Here is an 18,252-nt window from a genome sequence, read left to right as displayed (position 1 = left end):
CAATGTGGGAACTGTGTTAAATCTTCCAGATGAAACTAGGAGCATCAGAGTGGCCGGTACTCTACTTTTAATGCTTTCAACTCAGTCAAACCTCAGTACTTTATTTTGTTTTAGTACATGTAAGTGCTTCCTAGTTTGACCAAGGTGAGAAGCAGATTATCTACAACCAGAGCCACAATGAGTTTCACTAACAACCATTTCAGAAAAATCAGTACGTAAAACTCCAAATGGAGCACTTTTCTGTGACTACATATTGGAACAGTGCTCTTGTGTTTGGGGTATTGTGTAACCAGATTCACTTTAACAGAATGGTCCAAAAACGACTTGATGGAAACTCAATTTCTTTGAAACATTTCTTAATACACATAGACATTGAGATGAAAATAATCTTTGTTCTTGGTCTGACAATTTTGAGCTGTGTTTAGGGTTAGATAGTAATAGGATTTCCAAGAGTAATTTGTGGTAGAGTTGATTGAACAAAAGGAACTTTGCTTTTACATAGGTGATTTTTATGTCCACAGATAAGTCAAACAAAAGCAATGTCTTGTATTTTACAAGAATGCCTTATATTTTCATTGCTATAGAACCCATGATTCATATTGCTTTCAAGAAGTTTCAAAGCATGCAAATCTTTGATGATTCTTAGTTACAATTGCTTTTTGCTTAAAGCTAATTGCCAGCTTGGTCTATTTATTATTTTTTTCAAAATTTTCCTTAAATGGAAAGTAAAAAATACACAGAGATCTGTTATTCCCAAACACTCTCCTTTTTTTGTCAAAAATCAAAATTGCTAAACTCAGCTGTTGGTTACACCTCTGATTAGCATGTTCACTAAAAGGATGCCCTATTGTTATGCAGAGATTGTTCCTGCTACCACCTGGGGATTTGTGTGGCACTGCCCTATTTTCATTTGGCCCACTGGAATGTGCTCCTCCCTCTGCATAACAAAAAAAAACCTTACTGATTACTGATTGGATAATGGTGTATACCACCTGGTTTATAAAGAGTTGGGAGATAGAGATAAGTGGATGCTTAAACAGAACCTGAAGATAAATACATGAGAACAATGGCTGTTTGCTTCTTGGAGGTAAGCTGCTTCATATTTTCTAATCCAATTCTTGTTCTTCTGCCAAAAGAAAATGATTGATATTTTTGTCCCATCTTACATGACCCAAAACAAAGCTCTCTCTTGTATTTCACTGCTGGTGAGTGTTTATTGTTTTGGGCAATGTGGGAACGGTGTTAAATCTTCCAGATGAAACTAGGAGCATCAGAGTGGCCGGTACTCTACTTTTAATGCTTTCAACTCAGTCAAACCTCAGTACTTTATTTTGTTTTAGTACATGTAAGTGCTTCCTAGTTTGACCAAGGTGAGAAGCAGATTATCTACAACCAGAGCCACAATGAGTTTCACTAACAACCATTTCAGAAAAATCAGTGCGTAAAACTCCTAATGGAGCACTTTTCTGTGACTACATATTGGAACAGTGCTCTTGTGTTTGGGGTATTGTGTAACCAGATTCACTTTAACAGAATGGTCCAAAAACGACTTGATGGAAACTCAATTTCTTTGAAACATTTCTTAATACACATAGACATTGAGATGAAAATAATCTTTGTTCTTGGTCTGACAATTTTGACCCGTGTTTAGGGTTAGATAGTAATAGGATTTCCAAGAGTAATTTGTGGTAGAGTTGATTGAACAAAAGGAACTTTGCTTTTACATAGGTGATTGTTATGTCCACATATAAGTCAAACAAAAGCAATGTCTTGTATTTTACAAGAATGCCTTATATTTTCATTGCTATAGAACCCATGATTCATATTGCTTTCAAGAAGTTTCAAAGCATGCAAATCTTTGATGATTCTTAGTTACAATTGCTTTTTGCTTAAAGCTAATTGCCAGCTTGGTCTATTTATTATTTTTTTCAAAATTTTCCTTAAATGGAAAGTAAAAAATACACAGAGATCTGTTATTCCCAAACACTCTCCTTTTTTTGTCAAATCAAAACTGCTAAACTCAGCTGTGGGTTACACCTCTGATTAGCATGTTCACTAAAAGGATGCCCTATTGTTATGCAGAGATTGTTCCTGCTACCACCTGTGGATTTGTGTGGCACTGCCCTATTTTCATTTGGCCCACTGGAATGTGCTCCTCCCTCTGCATAACAAAAAAAAAACCTTACTGATTACTGATTGGATAATGGTGTATACCACCTGGTTTATAAAGAGTTGGGAGATAGAGATAAGTGGATGCTTAAACAGAACCTGAAGATAAATACATGAGAACAATGGCTGTTTGCTTCTTGGAGGTAAGCTGCTTCATATTTTCTAATCCAATTCTTGTTCTTCTGCCAAAAGAAAATGATTGATATTTTTGTCCCATCTTACATGACCCAAAACAAAGCTCTCTCTTGTATTTCACTGCTGGTGAGTGTTTATTGTTTTGGGCAATGTGGGAACTGTGTTAAATCTTCCAGATGAAACTAGGAGCATCAGAGTGGCCGGTATTTTACTTTTAATGCTTTCAACTCAGTCAAACCTCAGTACTTTATTTTGTTTTAGTAAATGTAAGTGCTTCCTAGTTTGACCAAGGTGAGTAGCAGATTATCTACAACCAGAGCCACAATGAGTTTCACTAACAACCATTTCAGAAAAATCAGTACGTAAAACTCCAAATTGAGCACTTTTCTGTGACTACATATTGGAACAGTGCTCTTGTGTTTGGGGTATTGTGTAACCAGATTCACTTTAACAGAATGGTCCAAAAACGACTTGATGGAAACTCAATTTCTTTGAAACATTTCTTAATACACATAGACATTGAGATGAAAATAATCTTTGTTCTTGGTCTGACAATTTTGAGCTGTGTTTAGGGTTAGATAGTAATAGGATTTCCAAGAGTAATTTGTGGTAGAGTTGATTGAACAAAAGGAACTTTGCTTTTACATAGGTGATTTTTATGTCCACAGATTAGTCAAACAAAAACAATGTCTTGTATTTTACAAGAATGCCTTATATTTTCATTGCTATAGAACCCATGATTCATATTGCTTTCAAGAAGTTTCAAAGCATGCAAATCTTTGATGATTCTTAGTTACAATTGCTTTTTGCTTAAAGCTAATTGCCAGCTTGGTCTATTTATTATTTTTTTCAAAATTTTCCTTAAATGGAAAGTAAAAAATACACAGAGATCTGTTATTCCCAAACACTCTCCTTCTTTTGTCAAAAATCAAAACTGCTAAACTCAGCTGTGGGTTACACCTCTGCTTAGCATGTTCACTAAAAGGATGCCCTATTGTTATGCAGAGATTGTTCCTGCTACCACCTGTGGATTTGTGTGGCACTGCCCTATTTTCATTTGGCCCACTGGAATGTGCTCCTCCCTCTGCATAACAAAAAAAAACCTTACTGATTACTGATTGGATAATGGTGTATACCACCTGGTTTATAAAGAGTTGGGAGATAGAGATAAGTGGATGCTTAAACAGAACCTGAAGATAAATACATGAGAACAATGGCTGTTTGCTTCTTGGAGGTAAGCTGCTTCATATTTTCTAATCCAATTCTTGTTCTTCTGCCAAAAGAAAATGATTGATATTTTTGTCCCATCTTACATGACCCAAAACAAAGCTCTCTCTTGTATTTCACTGCTGGTGAGTGTTTATTGTTTTGGGCAATGTGGGAACTGTGTTAAATCTTCCAGATGAAACTAGGAGCATCAGAGTGGCCGGTATTCTACTTTTAATGCTTTCAACTCAGTCAAACCTCAGTACTTTATTTTGTTTTAGTACATGTAAGTGCTTCCTAGTTTGACCAAGGTGAGTAGCAGATTATCTACAACCAGAGCCACAATGAGTTTCACTAACAACCATTTCAGAAAAATCAGTGCGTAAAACTCCAAATGGAGCACTTTTCTGTGACTACATATTGGAACAGTGCTCTTGTGTTTAGGGTATTGTGTAACCAGATTCACTTTAACAGAATGGTCAAAAAACGACTTGATGGAAACTCAATTTCTTTGAAACATTTCTTAATACACATAGACATTGAGATGAAAATAATCTTTGTTCTTGGTCTGACAATTTTGAGCTGTGTTTAGGGTTAGATAGTAATAGGATTTCCAAGAGTAATTTGTGGTAGAGTTGATTGAACAAAAGGAACTTTGCTTTTACATAGGTGATTTTTATGTCCACAGATTAGTCAAACAAAAACAATGTCTTGTATTTTACAAGAATGCCTTATATTTTCATTGCTATAGAACCCATGATTCATATTGCTTTCAAGAAGTTTCAAAGCATGCAAATCTTTGATGATTCTTAGTTACAATTGCTTTTTGCTTAAAGCTAATTGCCAGCTTGGTCTATTTATTATTTTTTTCAAAATTTTCCTTAAATGGAAAGTAAAAAATACACAGAGATCTGTTATTCCCAAACACTCTCCTTCTTTTGTCAAAAATCAAAACTGCTAAACTCAGCTGTGGGTTACACCTCTGCTTATCATGTTCACTAAAAGGATGCCCTATTGTTATGCAGAGATTGTTCCTGCTACCACCTGTGGATTTGTGTGGCACTGCCCTATTTTCATTTGGCCCACTGGAATGTGCTCCTCCCTCTGCATAACAAAAAAAAACCTTACTGATTACTGATTGGATAATGGTGTATATCACCTGGTTTATAAAGAGTTGGGAGATAGAGATAAGTGGATGCTTAAACAGAACCTGAAGATAAATACATGAGAACAATGGCTGTTTGCTTCTTGGAGGTAAGCTGCTTCATATTTTCTAATCCAATTCTTGTTCTGCCAAAAGAAAATGATTGATATTTTTGTCCCATCTTACATGACCCAAAACAAAGCTCTCTCTTGTATTTCACTGCTGGTGAGTGTTTATTGTTTTGGGCAATGTGGGAACTGTGTTAAATCTTCCAGATGAAACTAGGAGCATCAGAGTGGCCGGTACTCTACTTTTAATGCTTTCAACTCAGTCAAACCTCAGTACTTTATTTTGTTTTAGTACATGTAAGTGCTTCCTAGTTTGACCAAGGTGAGAAGCAGATTATCTACAACCAGAGCCACAATGAGTTTCACTAACAACCATTTCAGAAAAATCAGTGCGTAAAACTCCTAATGGAGCACTTTTCTGTGACTACATATTGGAACAGTGCTCTTGTGTTTGGGGTATTGTGTAACCAGATTCACTTTAACAGAATGGTCCAAAAACGACTTGATGGAAACTCAATTTCTTTGAAACATTTCTTAATACACATAGACATTGAGATGAAAATAATCTTTGTTCTTGGTCTGACAATTTTGACCCGTGTTTAGGGTTAGATAGTAATAGGATTTCCAAGAGTAATTTGTGGTAGAGTTGATTGAACAAAAGGAACTTTGCTTTTACATAGGTGATTGTTATGTCCACATATAAGTCAAACAAAAGCAATGTCTTGTATTTTACAAGAATGCCTTATATTTTCATTGCTATAGAACCCATGATTCATATTGCTTTCAAGAAGTTTCAAAGCATGCAAATCTTTGATGATTCTTAGTTACAATTGCTTTTTGCTTAAAGCTAATTGCCAGCTTGGTCTATTTATTATTTTTTTCAAAATTTTCCTTAAATGGAAAGTAAAAAATACACAGAGATCTGTTATTCCCAAACACTCTCCTTTTTTTGTCAAATCAAAACTGCTAAACTCAGCTGTGGGTTACACCTCTGATTAGCATGTTCACTAAAAGGATGCCCTATTGTTATGCAGAGATTTTTCCTGCTACCACCTGTGGATTTGTCTGGCACTGCCCTATTTTCATTTGGCCCACTGGAATGTGCTCCTCCCTCTGCATAACAAAAAAAAAACCTTACTGATTACTGATTGGATAATGGTGTATACCACCTGGTTTATAAAGAGTTGGGAGATAGAGATAAGTGGATGCTTAAACAGAACCTGAAGATAAATACATGAGAACAATGGCTGTTTGCTTCTTGGAGGTAAGCTGCTTCATATTTTCTAATCCAATTCTTGTTCTTCTGCCAAAAGAAAATGATTGATATTTTTGTCCCATCTTACATGACCCAAAACAAAGCTCTCTCTTGTATTTCACTGCTGGTGAGTGTTTATTGTTTTGGGCAATGTGGGAACTGTGTTAAATCTTCCAGATGAAACTAGGAGCATCAGAGTGGCCGGTATTTTACTTTTAATGCTTTCAACTCAGTCAAACCTCAGTACTTTATTTTGTTTTAGTAAATGTAAGTGCTTCCTAGTTTGACCAAGGTGAGTAGCAGATTATCTACAACCAGAGCCACAATGAGTTTCACTAACAACCATTTCAGAAAAATCAGTACGTAAAACTCCAAATGGAGCACTTTTCTGTGACTACATATTGGAACAGTGCTCTTGTGTTTGGGGTATTGTGTAACCAGATTCACTTTAACAGAATGGTCCAAAAACGACTTGATGGAAACTCAATTTCTTTGAAACATTTCTTAATACACATAGACATTGAGATGAAAATAATCTTTGTTCTTGGTCTGACAATTTTGAGCTGTGTTTAGGGTTAGATAGTAATAGGATTTCCAAGAGTAATTTGTGGTAGAGTTGATTGAACAAAAGGAACTTTGCTTTTACATAGGTGATTTTTATGTCCACAGATTAGTCAAACAAAAACAATGTCTTGTATTTTACAAGAATGCCTTATATTTTCATTGCTATAGAACCCATGATTCATATTGCTTTCAAGAAGTTTCAAAGCATGCAAATCTTTGATGATTCTTAGTTACAATTGCTTTTTGCTTAAAGCTAATTGCCAGCTTGGTCTATTTATTATTTTTTTCAAAATTTTCCTTAAATGGAAAGTAAAAAATACACAGAGATCTGTTATTCCCAAACACTCTCCTTCTTTTGTCAAAAATCAAAACTGCTAAACTCAGCTGTGGGTTACACCTCTGCTTAGCATGTTCACTAAAAGGATGCCCTATTGTTATGCAGAGATTGTTCCTGCTACCACCTGTGGATTTGTGTGGCACTGCCCTATTTTCATTTGGCCCACTGGAATGTGCTCCTCCCTCTGCATAACAAAAAAAAAACCTTACTGATTACTGATTGGATAATGGTGTATATGACCTGGTTTATAAAGAGTTGGGAGATAGAGATAAGTGGATGCTTAAACAGAACCTGAAGATAAATACATGAGAACAGTGGCTGTTTGCTTCTTGGAGGTAAGCTGCTTCATATTTTCTAATCCAATTCTTGTTCTGCCAAAAGAAAATGATTGATATTTTTGTCCCATCTTACATGACCCAAAACAAAGCTCTCTCTTGTATTTCACTGCTGGTGAGTGTTTATTGTTTTGGGCAATGTGGGAACTGTGTTAAATCTTCCAGATGAAACTAGGAGCATCAGAGTGGCCGGTACTCTACTTTTAATGCTTTCAACTCAGTCAAACCTCAGTACTTTATTTTGTTTTAGTACATGTAAGTGCTTCCTAGTTTGACCAAGGTGAGTAGCAGATTATCTACAACCAGAGCCACAATGAGTTTCACTAACAACCATTTCAGAAAAATCAGTGCGTAAAACTCCAAATGGAGCACTTTTCTGTGACTACATATTGGAACAGTGCTCTTGTGTTTAGGGTATTGTGTAACCAGATTCACTTTAACAGAATGGTCAAAAAACGACTTGATGGAAACTCAATTTCTTTGAAACATTTCTTAATACACATAGACATTGAGATGAAAATAATCTTTGTTCTTGGTCTGACAATTTTGAGCTGTGTTTAGGGTTAGATAGTAATAGGATTTCCAAGAGTAATTTGTGGTAGAGTTGATTGAACAAAAGGAACTTTGCTTTTACATAGGTGATTTTTATGTCCACAGATTAGTCAAACAAAAACAATGTCTTGTATTTTACAAGAATGCCTTATATTTTCATTGCTATAGAACCCATGATTCATATTGCTTTCAAGAAGTTTCAAAGCATGCAAATCTTTGATGATTCTTAGTTACAATTGCTTTTTGCTTAAAGCTAATTGCCAGCTTGGTCTATTTATTATTTTTTTCAAAATTTTCCTTAAATGGAAAGTAAAAAATACACAGAGATCTGTTATTCCCAAACACTCTCCTTCTTTTGTCAAAAATCAAAACTGCTAAACTCAGCTGTGGGTTACACCTCTGCTTATCATGTTCACTAAAAGGATGCCCTATTGTTATGCAGAGATTGTTCCTGCTACCACCTGTGGATTTGTGTGGCACTGCCCTATTTTCATTTGGCCCACTGGAATGTGCTCCTCCCTCTGCATAACAAAAAAAAACCTTACTGATTACTGATTGGATAATGGTGTATATCACCTGGTTTATAAAGAGTTGGGAGATAGAGATAAGTGGATGCTTAAACAGAACCTGAAGATAAATACATGAGAACAATGGCTGTTTGCTTCTTGGAGGTAAGCTGCTTCATATTTTCTAATCCAATTCTTGTTCTGCCAAAAGAAAATGATTGATATTTTTGTCCCATCTTACATGACCCAAAACAAAGCTCTCTCTTGTATTTCACTGCTGGTGAGTGTTTATTGTTTTGGGCAATGTGGGAACTGTGTTAAATCTTCCAGATGAAACTAGGAGCATCAGAGTGGCCGGTACTCTACTTTTAATGCTTTCAACTCAGTCAAACCTCAGTACTTTATTTTGTTTTAGTACATGTAAGTGCTTCCTAGTTTGACCAAGGTGAGAAGCAGATTATCTACAACCAGAGCCACAATGAGTTTCACTAACAACCATTTCAGAAAAATCAGTGCGTAAAACTCCAAATGGAGCACTTTTCTGTGACTGCATATTGGAACAGTGCTCTTGTGTTTGGGGTATTGTGTATCCAGATTCACTTTAACAGAATGGTCCAAAAACGACTTGATGGAAACTCAATTTCTTTGAAACATTTCTTAATACACATAGACATTGAGATGAAAATAATCTTTGTTCTTGGTCTGACAATTTTGAGCCATGTTTAGGGTTAGATAGTAATAGGATTTCCAAGAGTAATTTGTGGTAGAGTTGATTGAACAAAAGGAACTTTGCTTTTACATAGGTGATTTTTATGTCCACAGATAAGTCAAACAAAAGCAATGTCTTGTATTTTACAAGAATGCCTTATATTTACATTGCTATAGAACCCATGATTCATATTGCTTTCAAGAAGTTTCAAAGCATGCAAATCTTTGATGATTCTTAGTTACAATTGCTTTTTGCTTAAAGCTAATTGCCAGCTTGGTCTATTTATTATTTTTTTCAAAATTTTCCTTAAATGGAAAGTAAAAAATACACAGAGATCTGTTATTCCCAAACACTCTCCTTTTTTTGTCAAAAATCAAAACTGCTAAACTCAGCTGTGGGTTACACCTCTGATTAGCATGTTCACTAAAAGGATGCCCTATTGTTATGCAGAGATTTTTCCTGCTACCACCTGTGGATTTGTCTGGCACTGCCCTATTTTCATTTGGCCCACTGGAATGTGCTCCTCCCTCTGCATAACAAAAAAAAAACCTTACTGATTACTGATTGGATAATGGTGTATACCACCTGGTTTATAAAGAGTTGGGAGATAGAGATAAGTGGATGCTTAAACAGAACCTGAAGATAAATACATGAGAACAATGGCTGTTTGCTTCTTGGAGGTAAGCTGCTTCATATTTTCTAATCCAATTCTTGTTCTTCTGCCAAAAGAAAATGATTGATATTTTTGTCCCATCTTACATGACCCAAAACAAAGCTCTCTCTTGTATTTCACTGCTGGTGAGTGTTTATTGTTTTGGGCAATGTGGGAACTGTGTTAAATCTTCCAGATGAAACTAGGAGCATCAGAGTGGCCGGTATTCTACTTTTAATGCTTTCAACTCAGTCAAACCTCAGTACTTTATTTTGTTTTAGTACATGTAAGTGCTTCCTAGTTTGACCAAGGTGAGTAGCAGATTATCTACAACCAGAGCCACAATGAGTTTCACTAACAACCATTTCAGAAAAATCAGTGCGTAAAACTCCAAATGGAGCACTTTTCTGTGACTACATATTGGAACAGTGCTCTTGTGTTTAGGGTATTGTGTAACCAGATTCACTTTAACAGAATGGTCAAAAAACGACTTGATGGAAACTCAATTTCTTTGAAACATTTCTTAATACACATAGACATTGAGATGAAAATAATCTTTGTTCTTGGTCTGACAATTTTGAGCTGTGTTTAGGGTTAGATAGTAATAGGATTTCCAAGAGTAATTTGTGGTAGAGTTGATTGAACAAAAGGAACTTTGCTTTTACATAGGTGATTTTTATGTCCACAGATTAGTCAAACAAAAACAATGTCTTGTATTTTACAAGAATGCCTTATATTTTCATTGCTATAGAACCCATGATTCATATTGCTTTCAAGAAGTTTCAAAGCATGCAAATCTTTGATGATTCTTAGTTACAATTGCTTTTTGCTTAAAGCTAATTGCCAGCTTGGTCTATTTATTATTTTTTTCAAAATTTTCCTTAAATGGAAAGTAAAAAATACACAGAGATCTGTTATTCCCAAACACTCTCCTTCTTTTGTCAAAAATCAAAACTGCTAAACTCAGCTGTGGGTTACACCTCTGCTTAGCATGTTCACTAAAAGGATGCCCTATTGTTATGCAGAGATTGTTCCTGCTACCACCTGTGGATTTGTGTGGCACTGCCCTATTTTCATTTGGCCCACTGGAATGTGCTCCTCCCTCTGCATAACAAAAAAAAAACCTTACTGATTACTGATTGGATAATGGTGTATATGACCTGGTTTATAAAGAGTTGGGAGATAGAGATAAGTGGATGCTTAAACAGAACCTGAAGATAAATACATGAGAACAGTGGCTGTTTGCTTCTTGGAGGTAAGCTGCTTCATATTTTCTAATCCAATTCTTGTTCTGCCAAAAGAAAATGATTGATATTTTTGTCCCATCTTACATGACCCAAAACAAAGCTCTCTCTTGTATTTCACTGCTGGTGAGTGTTTATTGTTTTGGGCAATGTGGGAACTGTGTTAAATCTTCCAGATGAAACTAGGAGCATCAGAGTGGCCGGTACTCTACTTTTAATGCTTTCAACTCAGTCAAACCTCAGTACTTTATTTTGTTTTAGTACATGTAAGTGCTTCCTAGTTTGACCAAGGTGAGAAGCAGATTATCTACAACCAGAGCCACAATGAGTTTCACTAACAACCATTTCAGAAAAATCAGTGCGTAAAACTCCAAATGGAGCACTTTTCTGTGACTGCATATTGGAACAGTGCTCTTGTGTTTGGGGTATTGTGTATCCAGATTCACTTTAACAGAATGGTCCAAAAACGACTTGATGGAAACTCAATTTCTTTGAAACATTTCTTAATACACATAGACATTGAGATGAAAATAATCTTTGTTCTTGGTCTGACAATTTTGAGCCATGTTTAGGGTTAGATAGTAATAGGATTTCCAAGAGTAATTTGTGGTAGAGTTGATTGAACAAAAGGAACTTTGCTTTTACATAGGTGATTTTTATGTCCACAGATAAGTCAAACAAAAGCAATGTCTTGTATTTTACAAGAATGCCTTATATTTTCATTGCTATAGAACCCATGATTCATATTGCTTTCAAGAAGTTTCAAAGCATGCAAATCTTTGATGATTCTTAGTTACAATTGCTTTTTGCTTAAAGCTAATTGCCAGCTTGGTCTATTTATTATTTTTTTCAAAATTTTCCTTAAATGGAAAGTAAAAAATACACAGAGATCTGTTATTCCCAAACACTCTCCTTTTTTTGTCAAAAATCAAAACTGCTAAACTCAGCTGTGGGTTACACCTCTGATTAGCATGTTCACTAAAAGGATGCCCTATTGTTATGCAGAGATTTTTCCTGCTACCACCTGTGGATTTGTCTGGCACTGCCCTATTTTCATTTGGCCCACTGGAATGTGCTCCTCCCTCTGCATAACAAAAAAAAAACCTTACTGATTACTGATTGGATAATGGTGTATACCACCTGGTTTATAAAGAGTTGGGAGATAGAGATAAGTGGATGCTTAAACAGAACCTGAAGATAAATACATGAGAACAATGGCTGTTTGCTTCTTGGAGGTAAGCTGCTTCATATTTTCTAATCCAATTCTTGTTCTTCTGCCAAAAGAAAATGATTGATATTTTTGTCCCATCTTACATGACCCAAAACAAAGCTCTCTCTTGTATTTCACTGCTGGTGAGTGTTTATTGTTTTGGGCAATGTGGGAACTGTGTTAAATCTTCCAGATGAAACTAGGAGCATCAGAGTGGCCGGTATTCTACTTTTAATGCTTTCAACTCAGTCAAACCTCAGTACTTTATTTTGTTTTAGTACATGTAAGTGCTTCCTAGTTTGACCAAGGTGAGTAGCAGATTATCTACAACCAGAGCCACAATGAGTTTCACTAACAACCATTTCAGAAAAATCAGTGCGTAAAACTCCAAATGGAGCACTTTTCTGTGACTACATATTGGAACAGTGCTCTTGTGTTTGGGGTATTGTGTAACCAGATTCACTTTAACAGAATGGTCAAAAAACGACTTGATGGAAACTCAATTTCTTTGAAACATTTCTTAATACACATAGACATTGAGATGAAAATAATCTTTGTTCTTGGTCTGACAATTTTGAGCTGTGTTTAGGGTTAGATAGTAATAGGATTTCCAAGAGTAATTTGTGGTAGAGTTGATTGAACAAAAGGAACTTTGCTTTTACATAGGTGATTTTTATGTCCACAGATTAGTCAAACAAAAACAATGTCTTGTATTTTACAAGAATGCCTTATATTTTCATTGCTATAGAACCCATGATTCATATTGCTTTCAAGAAGTTTCAAAGCATGCAAATCTTTGATGATTCTTAGTTACAATTGCTTTTTGCTTAAAGCTAATTGCCAGCTTGGTCTATTTATTATTTTTTTCAAAATTTTCCTTAAATGGAAAGTAAAAAATACACAGAGATCTGTTATTCCCAAACACTCTCCTTCTTTTGTCAAAAATCAAAACTGCTAAACTCAGCTGTGGGTTACACCTCTGCTTAGCATGTTCACTAAAAGGATGCCCTATTGTTATGCAGAGATTGATCCTGCTACCACCTGTGGATTTGTGTGGCACTGCCTATTTTCATTTGGCCCACTGGAATGTGCTCCTCCCTCTGCATAACAAAAAAAAAACCTTACTGATTACTGATTGGATAATGGTGTATATCACCTGGTTTATAAAGAGTTGGGAGATAGAGATAAGTGGATGCTTAAACAGAACCTGAAGATAAATACATGAGAACAATGGCTGTTTGCTTCTTGGAGGTAAGCTGCTTCATATTTTCTAATCCAATTCTTGTTCTGCCAAAAGAAAATGATTGATATTTTTGTCCCATCTTACATGACCCAAAACAAAGCTCTCTCTTGTATTTCACTGCTGGTGAGTGTTTGTTGTTTTGGGCAATGTGGGAACTGTGTTAAATCTTCCAGATGAAACTAGGAGCATCAGAGTGGCCGGTACTCTACTTTTAATGCTTTCAACTCAGTCAAACCTCAGTACTTTATTTTGTTTTAGTACATGTAAGTGCTTCCTAGTTTGACCAAGGTGAGAAGCAGATTATCTACAACCAGAGCCACAATGAGTTTCACTAACAACCATTTCAGAAAAATCAGTGCGTAAAACTCCAAATGGAGCACTTTTCTGTGACTGCATATTGGAACAGTGCTCTTGTGTTTGGGGTATTGTGTATCCAGATTCACTTTAACAGAATGGTCCAAAAACGACTTGATGGAAACTCAATTTCTTTGAAACATTTCTTAATACACATAGACATTGAGATGAAAATAATCTTTGTTCTTGGTCTGACAATTTTGAGCCATGTTTAGGGTTAGATAGTAATAGGATTTCCAAGAGTAATTTGTGGTAGAGTTGATTGAACAAAAGGAACTTTGCTTTTACATAGGTGATTTTTATGTCCACAGATAAGTCAAACAAAAGCAATGTCTTGTATTTTACAAGAATGCCTTATATTTTCATTGCTATAGAACCCATGATTCATATTGCTTTCAAGAAGTTTCAAAGCATGCAAATCTTTGATGATTCTTAGTTACAATTGCTTTTTGCTTAAAGCTAATTGCCAGCTTGGTCTATTTATTATTTTTTTCAAAATTTTCCTTAAATGGAAAGTAAAAAATACACAGAGATCTGTTATTCCCAAACACTCTCCTTTTTTTGTCAAAAATCAAAACTGCTAAACTCAGCTGTGGGTTACACCTCTGCTTAGCATGTTCACTAAAAGGATGCCCTATTGTTATGCAGAGATTGTTCCTGCTACCACCTGTGGATTTGTGTGGCACTGCCCTATTTTCATTTGGCCCACTGGAATGTGCTCCTCCCTCTGCATAACAAAAAAAAACCTTACTGATTACTGATTGGATAATGGTGTATACCACCTGGTTTATAAAGAGTTGGGAGATAGAGATAAGTGGATGCTTAAACAGAACCTGAAGATAAATACATGAGAACAATGGCTGTTTGCTTCTTGGAGGTAAGCTGCTTCATATTTTCTAATCCAATTCTTGTTCTTCTGCCAAAAGAAAATGATTGATATTTTTGTCCCATCTTACATGACCCAAAACAAAGCTCTCTCTTGTATTTCACTGCTGGTGAGTGTTTATTGTTTTGGGCAATGTGGGAACTGTGTTAAATCTTCCAGATGAAACTAGGAGCATCAGAGTGGCCGGTATTTTACTTTTAATGCTTTCAACTCAGTCAAACCTCAGTACTTTATTTTGTTTTAGTACATGTAAGTGCTTCCTAGTTTGACCAAGGTGAGTAGCAGATTATCTACAACCAGAGCCACAATGAGTTTCACTAACAACCATTTCAGAAAAATCAGTACGTAAAACTCCAAATGGAGCACTTTTCTGTGACTACATATTGGAACAGTGCTCTTGTGTTTGGGGTATTGTGTAACCAGATTCACTTTAACAGAATGGTCCAAAAACGACTTGATGGAAACTCAATTTCTTTGAAACATTTCTTAATACACATAGACATTGAGATGAAAATAATCTTTGTTCTTGGTCTGACAATTTTGAGCTGTGTTTAGGGTTAGATAGTAATAGGATTTCCAAGAGTAATTTGTGGTAGAGTTGATTGAACAAAAGGAACTTTGCTTTTACATAGGTGATTTTTATGTCCACAGATTAGTCAAACAAAAACAATGTCTTGTATTTTACAAGAATGCCTTATATTTTCATTGCTATAGAACCCATGATTCATATTGCTTTCAAGAAGTTTCAAAGCATGCAAATCTTTGATGATTCTTAGTTACAATTGCTTTTTGCTTAAAGCTAATTGCCAGCTTGGTCTATTTATTATTTTTTTCAAAATTTTCCTTAAATGGAAAGTAAAAAATACACAGAGATCTGTTATTCCCAAACACTCTCCTTCTTTTGTCAAAAATCAAAACTGCTAAACTCAGCTGTGGGTTACACCTCTGCTTAGCATGTTCACTAAAAGGATGCCCTATTGTTATGCAGAGATTGTTCCTGCTACCACCTGTGGATTTGTGTGGCACTGCCCTATTTTCATTTGGCCCACTGGAATGTGCTCCTCCCTCTGCATAACAAAAAAAAACCTTACTGATTACTGATTGGATAATGGTGTATATCACCTGGTTTATAAAGAGTTGGGAGATAGAGATAAGTGGATGCTTAAACAGAACCTGAAGATAAATACACAGATTAGTCAAACAAAAACAATGTCTTGTATTTTACAAGAATGCCTTATATTTTCATTGCTATAGAACCCATGATTCATATTGCTTTCAAGAAGTTTCAAAGCATGCAAATCTTTGATGATTCTTAGTTACAATTGCTTTTTGCTTAAAGCTAATTGCCAGCTTGGTCTATTTATTATTTTTTTCAAAATTTTCCTTAAATGGAAAGTAAAAAATACACAGAGATCTGTTATTCCCAAACACTCTCCTTCTTTTGTCAAAAATCAAAACTGCTAAACTCAGCTGTGGGTTACACCTCTGCTTAGCATGTTCACTAAAAGGATGCCCTATTGTTATGCAGAGATTGTTCCTGCTACCACCTGGGGATTTGTGTGGCACTGCCCTATTTTCATTTGGCCCACTGGAATGTGCTCCTCCCTCTGCATAACAAAAAAAACCTTACTGATTACTGATTGGATAATGGTGTATACCACCTGGTTTATAAAGAGTTGGGAGATAGAGATAAGTGGATGCTTAAACAGAACCTGAAGATAAATACAGGAGAACAATGGCTGTTTGCTTCTTGGAGGTAAGCTGCTTCATATTTTCTAATCCAATTCTTGTTCTGCCAAAAGAAAATGATTGATATTTTTGTCCCATCTTACATGACCCAAAACAAAGCTCTCTCTTGTATTTCACTGCTGGTGAGTGTTTATTGTTTTGGGCAATGTGGGAACTGTGTTAAATCTTCCAGATGAAACTAGGAGCATCAGAGTGGCCGGTACTCTACTTTTAATGCTTTCAACTCAGTCAAACCTCAGTACTTTATTTTGTTTTAGTACATGTAAGTGCTTCCTAGTTTGACCAAGGTGAGAAGCAGATTATCTACAACCAGAGCCACAATGAGTTTCACTAACAACCATTTCAGAAAAATCAGTGCGTAAAACTCCAAATGGAGCACTTTTCTGTGACTGCATATTGGAACAGTGCTCTTGTGTTTGGGGTATTGTGTATCCAGATTCACTTTAACAGAATGGTCCAAAAACGACTTGATGGAAACTCAATTTCTTTGAAACATTTCTTAATACACATAGACATTGAGATGAAAATAATCTTTGTTCTTGGTCTGACAATTTTGAGCCATGTTTAGGGTTAGATAGTAATAGGATTTCCAAGAGTAATTTGTGGTAGAGTTGATTGAACAAAAGGAACTTTGCTTTTACATAGGTGATTTTTATGTCCACAGATTAGTCAAACAAAAACAATGTCTTGTATTTTACAAGAATGCCTTATATTTTCATTGCTATAGAACCCATGATTCATATTGCTTTCAAGAAGTTTCAAAGCATGCAAATCTTTGATGATTCTTAGTTACAATTGCTTTTTGCTTAAAGCTAATTGCCAGCTTGGTCTATTTATTATTTTTTTCAAAATTTTCCTTAAATGGAAAGTAAAAAATACACAGAGATCTGTTATTCCCAAACACTCTCCTTCTTTTGTCAAAAATCAAAACTGCTAAACTCAGCTGTGGGTTACACCTCTGCTTAGCATGTTCACTAAAAGGATGCCCTATTGTTATGCAGAGATTGTTCCTGCTACCACCTGTGGATTTGTGTGGCACTGCCCTATTTTCATTTGGCCCACTGGAATGTGCTCCTCCCTCTGCATAACAAAAAAAAACCTTACTGATTACTGATTGGATAATGGTGTATATCACCTGGTTTATAAAGAGTTGGGAGATAGAGATAAGTGGATGCTTAAACAGAACCTGAAGATAAATACATGAGAACAATGGCTGTTTGCTTCTTGGAGGTAAGCTGCTTCATATTTTCTAATCCAATTCTTGTTCTGCCAAAAGAAAATGATTGATATTTTTGTCCCATCTTACATGACCCAAAACAAAGCTCTCTCTTGTATTTCACTGCTGGTGAGTGTTTATTGTTTTGGGCAATGTGGGAACTGTGTTAAATCTTCCAGATGAAACTAGGAGCATCAGAGTGGCCGGTACTCTACTTTTAATGCTTTCAACTCAGTCAAACCTCAGTACTTTATTTTGTTTTAGTACATGTAAGTGCTTCCTAGTTTGACCAAGGTGAGAAGCAGATTATCTACAACCAGAGCCACAATGAGTTTCACTAACAACCATTTCAGAAAAATTAGTGCGTAAAACTCCAAATGGAGCACTTTTCTGTGACTGCATATTGGAACAGTGCTCTTGTGTTTGGGGTATTGTGTATCCAGATTCACTTTAACAGAATGGTCCAAAAACGACTTGATGGAAACTCAATTTCTTTGAAACATTTCTTAATACACATAGACATTGAGATGAAAATAATCTTTGTTCTTGGTCTGACAATTTTGAGCCATGTTTAGGGTTAGATAGTAATAGGATTTCCAAGAGTAATTTGTGGTAGAGTTGATTGAACAAAAGGAACTTTGCTTTTACATAGGTGATTTTTATGTCCACAGATAAGTCAAACAAAAGCAATGTCTTGTATTTTACAAGAATGCCTTAT

This window comes from Aquarana catesbeiana, linkage group LG03, assembly GCF_042186555.1.
Source record: "Aquarana catesbeiana isolate 2022-GZ linkage group LG03, ASM4218655v1, whole genome shotgun sequence".
Taxonomy (NCBI): Eukaryota; Metazoa; Chordata; class Amphibia; order Anura; family Ranidae; genus Aquarana; species Aquarana catesbeiana.
The sequence above is the reverse complement of the archived record's forward strand: the minus strand, read 5'-3'. Positions refer to the sequence as shown.